The sequence below is a fragment of the Neolamprologus multifasciatus genome, chromosome 2, assembly GCF_963576455.1.
Source record: "Neolamprologus multifasciatus chromosome 2, fNeoMul1.2, whole genome shotgun sequence".
Classification (NCBI taxonomy): domain Eukaryota; kingdom Metazoa; phylum Chordata; class Actinopteri; order Cichliformes; family Cichlidae; genus Neolamprologus; species Neolamprologus multifasciatus.
In genome coordinates, this window is record NC_140440.1 from 1,428,561 (window position 1) to 1,438,794 (window position 10,234).

Consider the following 10,234-nt stretch of genomic DNA (forward strand, 5'->3'; position numbering starts at 1 on the left):
TATAATTTAACAAAAAACAAACAAACAAGGGACTGGTTTGGAATTAAGAACATTTATTTAAAATGAAAAGCATGTTGTATGCAACATATTACAGAATAAATAATTATGAAAAAAAAAATTTAAACAGTGACAGTGCAACTCAAGTATTGTTTTCAGTTTATTGTAAACTCTGCCGCTTTGGACAACACAAGGGGCATTAAGAAACATCTTTGCTATTTAGTGCACAATATTTGAATAAACTAACAACATCCACCAACATAGAACTGTGGCAGTCAGTGCAACTGAGGTAGGTATTTACATCAAGTCTAAGATGACTCACTTAATGGAGAGAAAAAGTGAGTGGCAGGTTTTTTTTTAAGAAAAGTAGCTTTTCTGCATTATCAGCAGTCAGACTGTTGCTGTTTTCATCTATAATGTGTGACACTGAGCTAAAAAGCCTTTCACTTTCCACACTGCTACATGGGGCTGAGAGGTATTTACTCGTCTGTTTGTCTGTTTAGAAGTCTCACTAGCACAGTCACAGCTGGGATGACATCAGAGGCTAGTGCGTCGTAGCTGCTCACTTTTTTAGTTAGTTCCTCAAAGGGGGCGAGGATGGCAACAGTCGTCTCCATAAGAGCCCATTGGTGAGCGGTGAGAAAGTCAGGGAGTTCGTGCTCGGACACATACACGCCCAGCCCTCTAGTGATGGGTCGTTCGCGAATGAAATGGCTCTTAGAGCCGGGTCTTTGACGTGAACGACGCGAGCCGGCTCCTTACCGCGAGCCGTCACGTGGGTTTTTTTTCTTTCTCTCAGCCTCTCTCTCTCTCTCTCTCGCACTTTTTTTCTGCTTCACTCAGCACGCGAGCCTTGTGCTTTACGCTGGGCAGAGGGGGGAGGGGCGGTAGTTACACTCAGTAGCACAGGAACAGAGCCAGAGGGAGAGAGAGAGAAAGAGAGCCAGGGACAACAACGTCACATTAGAAAGGTATAGTAATCATACACAACTATTTTCAGTTGCAGATGATAAAGGATTCAGAAAGTTTATTCATGCAGGTCCATATGACAGAGAATATGCATCTTCTTTTTGTTTTCATATTTTAATTTATATTTAATTGTGTTGTAGTTTGCAGTGTTTTGTGTTGTTTCACTTTAAATTTGTAAAAGGAAAAAGCTGAAAATTTAAATAGTTAAAAGTTGAAATGTGAATAGTTGATTTTTGTATTATATGATTTATTTATTACATTTTATGTGGAGTGAATAAATAAAAGTATATTTACGGTGGCCCCTCGAGACAAAGCACATACAAACTTCAAATCACGTACGATCTCTGAAACGTACAAACTCCAAAACACGTAAAAACTCCAAAACACGTAAAAACACCTACAAACTCCGAAGCACATAAAAACTCAAAACACGTACAAAAGACAACAGAAGTGCTCCAGGATGCTAGGGCGCACTGTTGAGCTTTTGTTACCTAGTGGCTACACAAGCCAGCAAGTACCAACAACTGGATTTGGTGTGTGGTAATAACAGGTAAATGAACATTTTTTTAAATTATTTGAATATATATGAGTGCCTGTGTATAAATACACAAACAATACACACATGCTTTCAATTGTGTAATTTAAGTGATCTAGTAGCTCTGCTTTGGAAGTTCAGTTCATGCTAGAAATGTGCTTTGGAGTTTGTACGTGTTTTGTCTCTAGGGGCCACCGCATATATCTATATATAAACATATATAAATAAAACCACTTTTTTTTTACGTTAGTAATTCCTTTTGTGCATAATTTTATATTATTGTTAATAATAAATTAATTAAAGCAACAAAACAACCTGAAGAGCCGGTTCGGAGCCGAAAGAGCCGGCTCTTTTTAGTGAGCCGACCCGAAAGAGCCGGATCTCTAAAAAGAGCCAGAAATCCCATCACTACAGCCCCCGCTTTTGCTCAATGAGGGACTGGAGCATGTAATACGTGCTGTTCCAGCGCGTCTGTACGTCCTGCTGCAGTCTCTTTATTGGCTGGTTGAGCTGTCCCTGAATGTCCTCGAGGCGGGAGTAGGCTAAGGGGGAATGTTTAAAATGCCCAACTATTTTCCGTCCCACTGCTATAGCATCAGCTATGCTCCTCTGTGCTAATAAGCATGGGTAAATAAGCGTGGGTAAACTTTTTGTACTCGTTGTCGTGTTGGGATTTTGGTGTTTGATTAAATTACTTGTGTTAAATGTGCTACCTTTTGAGCCTCTGGACAATTTCGCTGAGCACAATTTGCAGTCTGCCTTTGTTTTCACGTCTTCGTTCACTTTGAAATAGTTCCACACGGCTGACTTGTCTCGCCTCCCCTTCTCTCAGCTCTGAGATGCAGCTGGTGCCTGGGGGCGGGCACTCGGCGCCTGTGATTAACCCCTTACATGCCGCTCAAACATAGACAGGTCTCAGACCGTGGTATCGGTCCCCGGTATCGGGGGACTTTTAACGAGTACTTTAGAAATGTGGTATCGAGGCCGATACCCGATATCGGTATCGGTGCATCCCTAGCATAACTATTTATTCACTATAATGAGGGTGTAAATTATACTGTGTGTTTTGTTTGTGTGCATGTGTGTGCAAAGGGGGAGGGCGGGTTACCTGGCAATTACCAGAGCGGCCTCTCCTCCACCAGAGGCCGGTGTCTGCCGGACATCTGCCTAGCCGCCTGCGGCGCACCACCGTGCCAACCGCACCGCGTCCACCTGCCATGCGGCTGACCTCCAGACCAGCTTCGCCGACGCTGCTGGGTTCACGGGCGGCCACCTGAACTCACAACTCCCCGTCGCTTGGCCAGGGCCCGGGGCCGCCGACGGTCCGGGCTGATCCCCTCTCCCGCTCGCGGTGGGGGGAGTAGGTTCGGCCGGATGGTTCCCCGGCCACAGTCGGGCGATGGGGGTGTGTGGCGGGGCGTGGCCTGCGGTGCCGTGCAGAGGAGGCGGGCACACCTGTACGCCATCCCCAATCACGCCCCGCCGAATTAAATATTGTACTGGGTCCTGTGGTGGTTGTTGTTGTTATGTTGAGCTGGCAGCGGGAGAACCGCAGCTCTGAGCGCGAATGTGCAGCAACCGTGAGGGATTAATAAAAAATTACCAAAATGCCACTGGGTCTGCCGTGGTCGTTTACATACCTTTTAAGAGCAGATGGTAGAAAACTGAATATTCAAATAAAAGTTAGAAATACTTGCTTAAACTGCTGAAACTACACCTTTATTGGCTTAAACTATACCTTTATTGGCTGCTATTTCCAAGCACATTGTGCGCTGTCGGTCCTGCTTGCTACACAACAACATTCAATATTTAGTATTTACTGCTGTTTACACTTAGATTAACGTGATGGTGTTGTGTTTAGTATGTTGCTCTGTTTTTGGTTTTTTTTTGCTTGTTTTCTCTTCTTTTTCTCTCAACAGGTGATCCAGGAGATTTTTTTTCTCTTCTCTCTCTTTTTAAGTGCCCTCTCTCACTGTCCCCCTCCCCTTCTGTTTTTCTTTTCCTTCATCTTTCTTTCTCCCTTTCCTATCCCTCAGTCATGTCTGTTCCGTCTGTAACAACTGAAAATAAAATAAAATAAATAATAACAACAAAGGTCGATCAAATGATCAAATGGACCAAGGCCGTGACGATCCATTCGGCAAAGTAAATCCATTGGGTATCCTTGTTGGTCTTCAGACAACAATTCTGACAGCTAAAGAACCAAATGGGACAGGCAAAAAAAAAGAAAAAAAGAAAAAGAAATACTTGCTTAAAAATATACTGGTGGCAGGGGTCGGGGCCAAAGCCTAAAGACCCTACCCCCCAAATAATGTGGTAATAGAATATGGAATTTATTATTAAGACATTTATGAATATGGTGAGTTAACAAACAGTAGACACAATGCACACATCCAAATACTGTACTTTAGTTTTTAATTTTTAATAGAGTATTACTATTTTCTGCTTCAAGGCTTTACTTTTGAATTATTATATATTTTTGAAAATGTAGCATAATGATAATACTAGTTATTGTAAACTTTACAAACCACCCAACAGTATGTAAAGTCAAATTATAAAATACAAGTAAATAACAATTGCACAACAGAATGTCAGTGTAATGATTACCGACACACTTACTTAGTTTTGACAAAGCACACTGCTTAGGTAAATTATCTCAGTACTTGTTTATCACTGAGTAATTTATTGTTTTTCGAGCCAAATAAATGACAGGGAGAGAAAGAGAGAGTGTGTGATGTTAGAACACGTCGTACTATGGCAACCTCCCGAAAGGGAGGGGAGTCAATCGTTGGCATGCGCATGCGCAGGCAGATTGCGCAACCGGCGGGTCTTAAACTTTCTAAGGGAAAAAACAATTTCTCACAGACGGTGACAGCGAAACAGATAACAGTCTTGAGTACCTGCTGGTCTTTGAAGCTCTGGATTCTGGGACTGTTGGAAAAGGTAAAACATTTTCATTAAAACTGTATTTACTGTTTTGTTTTTGTTACTCGTCATTGTAGCTTTCTGTTAATGTTGTGCTAACAATGACGGTTAGCTATGTTAGATACGTTAGCTGTTAATGTTAACGCAATTTAGTATCCGGTATACAGAACTGTTTTCCTAACAAAACCACTGTTATAATTAAGTGAAGGCGCTCCCAACTAATTTGAACCATTGGTTTCTAAAATATGTGGTTCTATTGTGTGCTGCGTACATAACGTAATGTCAGCTAGACCGATATTAAAATTTATAATATTGTAAGTCACTAAAATGGCGCCTGAAGCCTGTTGTGATGTGAGCTCTGTGTCTGCTCTAGAAACTCAGAAATTCAGTAGAGCTGACCCGTACATTAAATACTCACATCAGCCTGTACTTTGAATTCTGGAAGAGCTGTATAAAATACAGCTATGCATAAGTGTTTTGAATGAATAGAAAAGTAACACATAAGAAGCTGTGTCTTTGACTGCTCCTGTATAACTTATTTTCGGACTAGTTTACAAGTTATGCTCCAGCCATTTATCCAACATCATACATAAAGCCAAGAAGAGGTCATTATACTAACAAGAGGTATCAACGCTGAGCCAAAGTTCAGCAAGTGGTTAAAGTTTGTAATCCAGCCAGGGTGTAAATATCACTCAGCAGCCAGAGCTGAAGCAGGTAGCATCAACACATAAATCTACCCAGCTTAAATCACAAGACCACCTCTAACTGAAAAGCTGTAGATTTTTCTTGTTTACACAAATTAATTCAGATTCACACTAATTCTTTTCACAGCTCCAACAAAATGAGGAAGAGGGTAGGGAGAAACACACTTAGATTGAATTACAATTGGATGGAAGTCAAGGACAAGAAGAAGGAAGCTTAGGATGAGGAGAAAGAAAAACAGCAGGAGCATCTTTAGGGATCTCCATGATGTCATTGAGGTTTGTTTCATTAATATTGTCCTCTCACTAAGAAAGATGACTTGTTTTAGTTCACCTACTTCCTGTATTAAATAGTGACGTGCAAAACGTTGTGGAAAACCACAGAGCAGGCACGTATAGTGCATCTGCAGGTAAATGAACATCAAATCTCTCAGACTAAAATCTGTATTATACTTTTAGTCTTAAGAACATATGTTGTATATTTATATATACCCTTATGATAAAAACGTCAGCCATTGGTTTATGGACTTTGTATTTAGAAGCCTCAACATTTGCTTTATTGCTATTGCTATGTTTTTTTTGTGTGTGTGTGAGCATTTTGGGACCATATTAGGATGAGGGATCAGAATCTGGAGTTGTGCACACTACTGTTTCATTTAGCGTGTATCTATAAGATTTGTACAGCAGATCCGAGTTGTGCATAGAGGAGAACTTTAATAGCAGGCTTGTACAAAGTGAAGCTTTGTGCTCACATTTGCTGCAAACACTGTTTTAATTCTGTCACCCTGTTTTGATGCAGAATTCAGTTGAAATCAGGCAAGAACTGGACTTGTTTTTTATGTGTTCTTGTGAATTAATTGTGTATTGCATACATTTAATTTGACTTTCTGCAAGACAACAGTTGTCCGCTGGCCAAAAAAGTTTTCCAAATACCTCCACGTGATTAAGCCTGATTTAGAAAAGAATAGCAAAAAAATCTGCACCTCCTGCTTCACATGCAATTTGTGTTTGTGTGTTCAGAGGCGGCGTCGAGAGGGGAGACCTCGGATCATCCAGCTGGAGCACCTGACCAGGAGGAGTCGAACATTAACTCTGCTCTTCCAGGGCACCCTGCAGACTCGGCTGCTTGCAACAGTGAGGGAGTGTGGCCGCCACTGGGATGACGTGAACGCCAAACAGGAGTCCATCACAGGTCAACTGCAGGTATGCGAGTCAGACCATCTGAGGAGGGTTTCACTTTTCTCTCTTCTTTATAATTGACCCTGTGCACGAGAAAATGCTAACTTCCTGGTTTGAGACCGGATGTGGGGTTGTACATTTCCGGTAGCTTTACTTTGCGGTCAATCGCTACTGCAAAGATATTCTCCAAAATCATGTCCAAAGCTCGAAAACGGAAAGATTGCATTAAGTTACAAAGAAGAGAAGGTGGGAACACTCACCACTGTTGTGTCATAAAAAAATCTAATGATCAATTTTGACGTTTAAAGAGTTTAGATCGATCAGTTGTTTACATCACTCAACACAAGCAGAACTACATTACTGCAGCAGAAGACACATCGTCCACATTCAGAAGCACATCTCTGTATAGTGACTGGTCTTGTGATTTAAACAGGCAAATGTTCAGCATTCAAACTACAGGTGAAGAATAGTCAAACCAGATGTTTCCCCCATTATGTCGAGATTAGCTAGTCAAGTACACACTTACACAGCATGTTAACAAACCGTGAAAAAAGCCACACAAAAAATGAATTATTGCTGGTAACGGTTTCTATACATTAGTATGTACGAAGGGTATGTTGTGACTTACCTTAAAAATTACAGTGGTCCCTCGCTAATAACGCGGTTCACCTTTCACCTCGCTGTTTCGCAGATTTTTTTAGTGCAAGTTTGCATGCTTATTTTTTTTTTACGTCACATTGTGTCCTGCGTCCTGATCGCTGCAGACGATCTCCTCCGTCTCTCCTGTACAGTACAGAATCCCTGCATCGATCGCTAGCAGTGTGACTCTGAACTGCAGTACTGTATGTCCACAATATCCACGAAACATTTTGCACTGTCAAAAAATAAAATTGGCTACTTGATTTCACCTATCGCTGGTTATTTTTTAGAACATAACACCCGTGATAAACGCGGCGACAGCTGAGAAATATAACATTTGAATCCATTTTCTCTTTTGCCCTGAGGCGCGGGGAAAAAATATCGACAAGTCGATGAACATCATTTACAGATATATTGGGTAAATGCCCGAGACATCTATAGAAATGTAAGTCGCCGCTTGATTCATTCATTTGCTTAACTTGTTTTGGACCGTAAACCAGGCGTGAATAGGACACCGGAAACAAAGCTCCGCACAGGAGTTTCCGCACCGGAAGTAGCATATGCTAACGTGCACATAGTCAATTGACCATTTTTTTCCTCTCTCTCAGTTCCTTGTCTCAGAGTGGGAGGGATTTGAAGCACAAAGGGAGGAGCTTGTCGTTTGGTTGGCTGATATGGATGTCCACCTGAGTGAGGCTGACCAGCTGACAGGAAACACCTGTGAAAACCTGAAACAACTGCAGTTGTGGGGTAGTTTTGTATGACATATATTTGATATGATACATACAGACATAAACTGGTCTAACAAAGGACAATGAGTCCAACATTAAACTTACCTTACATAACGTGAGGCTGAAGTTCATTGATGATTTTAATCAAAAACTTGTTGAAATATTTTTACTGAACATGCAAACATCTGCTGATGAAAATGTTTTGATTTATTGGTCTGTTATGAAGCTATTGCTATTTCTAATGTGTTCTTATCACTTTCTAATGTCTTATTAATTAAACAATACATGTATTAATTGCTGTGTTATCTATAGATATAGTATGTATTAGGGCTGTAATACCGGTATAATGTTGGGGACAATAGGAAAATGAAATATCGCGATAGAATATGGGTAAAACGCGCATGCGCAGTGCCTTTGTTTTCACACGCACATGGCGGAAAAAGTATAGCGACGGAGAATGAGAAGGGCGAAAGCGGATCGTTGAATGAAACGGATGAACCAGAAGTGGTTTGTAAAAGTGCTGCAACTTCAGTGGTGTGGAACTGGTTTAGCTTTCGTCCGTCAGATACACAACAAAGCACTATTTTTGGTAGAGCATGCTAGCGGGCCGTTGTTATTACCGTGTTTTTTTGGAAAATACGGCACACTTAAAATCAATCCTTTGATTTTTCTGAAAATCGACAGTGCCCCTTATAATCCCGTGTGCCTTATGTATGAATTCTGGGTGTGTTTACTGACCTGGAAACGATTAGTACGACCCACACCGCTTGATGGATTGTCGGAGCATTACTGCTATTGTAGGCAGGAGCCTCGCAGAGTGATACGTACTGTGCTTCAACATAATATTACTGTATTGTGTGTGTATAACCTCTTTTTAAGTTTTGTGGATAATATACATGGCTGTGCTGAGGATATGTCGGCCAATTTCCACTGGAAATGCCTTTTGATTAAACTGTCAGCAAGGAATTGGCATTTGCACTGTTAAATTTTTATATAACTTTATATGCACATAAAAAACAGCTGCTTGTTTAAGTGAATATACATTGATGTCTTTTTTTGTTTTGTTTTTTGCACTAATAAAGTTGTGGCGTTGTAAAGTATTTTGTCTAGTGTCAATTATATCGTCAGTTATATCGTTATCGCAAATTTTCAAATGTATATCGTGATAAATATTTTTGGTCATATCGCCCTGCTCTAGTATTTATTAGGGGTGCAACAATACTCGTATCGATATTGAACCGTTCGATACAGTGCTTTCGGTTCGGTACGCATATGTATCGAACAATACAAATTTTTTAATTCATTTTATCAACTTTCCTTCGGACGATGCTGTCTGTGTTGAGCGCTCAGTGGATCTGCGCTCGACAGTGCAGCCTAGGCGGAGTAGTCAAACGCAGATTCACTGAGCGCAGGGCAAGCTAGCGAGACAGAAGTTAAGCTCTCGTTGCAACATGGCAAATTGAACCTCCCCCACCCTCATTCAGATCTGGCGTTTGGAACTATTTTGGTCTTCATGTGACGTATGACCATGAAGGTAAGCGCATCATGGACAAAAGTAAAACAGTATGTCGGATGTGCCACGCAATGCTCAATTACATGGGTGGGAACTAGTGTGTTAGCGCAGTTAGCTCGTTAACGTGTTGGCCGTCCAGCCCCACGCACAGGGCGATCCGCGGTAGCTCGTTAACAGAGATTTGCCGTGTTGTGGCGTTAACATAATTTCAGATTAATGCTGACAGCACTAGTGGGAACAAAATGAATATGACTGCACATTTACGCCGACATCATCCTCGTGCAAAGACAAGTGGAAGCAGACAAAAACAACAAGCACACATGCTACAAACTTTACCCGAGTCATTTAGACAGCCGTTAGCACATGATTCTCCTTATGGGGACCTGATATGTTTAATATGCTGCTGAGAACATAGCCCAGAAGAAGCGTATAGTATAGCTTTATTTTGGAAAGAGCCATTTCTCAGTAATAAACTCTCTTTTCCAAGGATTAGTGTTTTCTCAATCAGATAGATTTATTATTTTATCCCCTTGTTGTTTCAGCAACATTAAATTTAAAAACTGTACATTTGATTTAAAATAAATATTTATAATTTTAATAAATGACAAATTAAAAAGGCATGAACATTTTTTTGTGTCGAAAAAATATCGAACCGCGACACCAAAGTATCGAACCGAACCGTGAAATTTGTGTATCGTTGCACCCCTAGTATTTATATATATTTGTTTATTTATAGTATAGTAAAAATGTTTAATTATTACTGTTTAAATGACTAATATGTGACATGTATTAGTAGTGATGTTGTGCTGACGGTTAAAATGTCTTTTTGTCTTTTGGTATATTACGAAACAGCAATAAACCATTAATATATGTCTATGCTGTGCTCGTATTTATTTTACCCTACTCAAATTCAATTTATGATACATTTTATTTTGAAAGATTTGAAATGGTTCTTTAAAGAATCATTTCAAAAAAGGTTCTTTAACCCTTTAAAACCGGTCGGAGCGGGAACGCTCCGTTTTGCGCAACTACTTTTAAATCCTTG

General features: G+C 40.5%; 1 long non-coding RNA gene across 1 annotated transcript; it reads left to right on the plus strand.

Annotated features, from left to right (window-relative positions):
- The first annotated feature begins 2,779 nt into the window (after window positions 1–2,779).
- Window positions 2,780–9,592, plus strand: LOC146523802 (uncharacterized). Its single transcript, XR_014877782.1, has 2 exons — window positions 2,780–4,444; window positions 5,258–9,592. It is a non-coding gene; the product is annotated as an uncharacterized LOC146523802 (long non-coding RNA).
- Window positions 9,593–10,234: the final 642 nt, after the last annotated feature.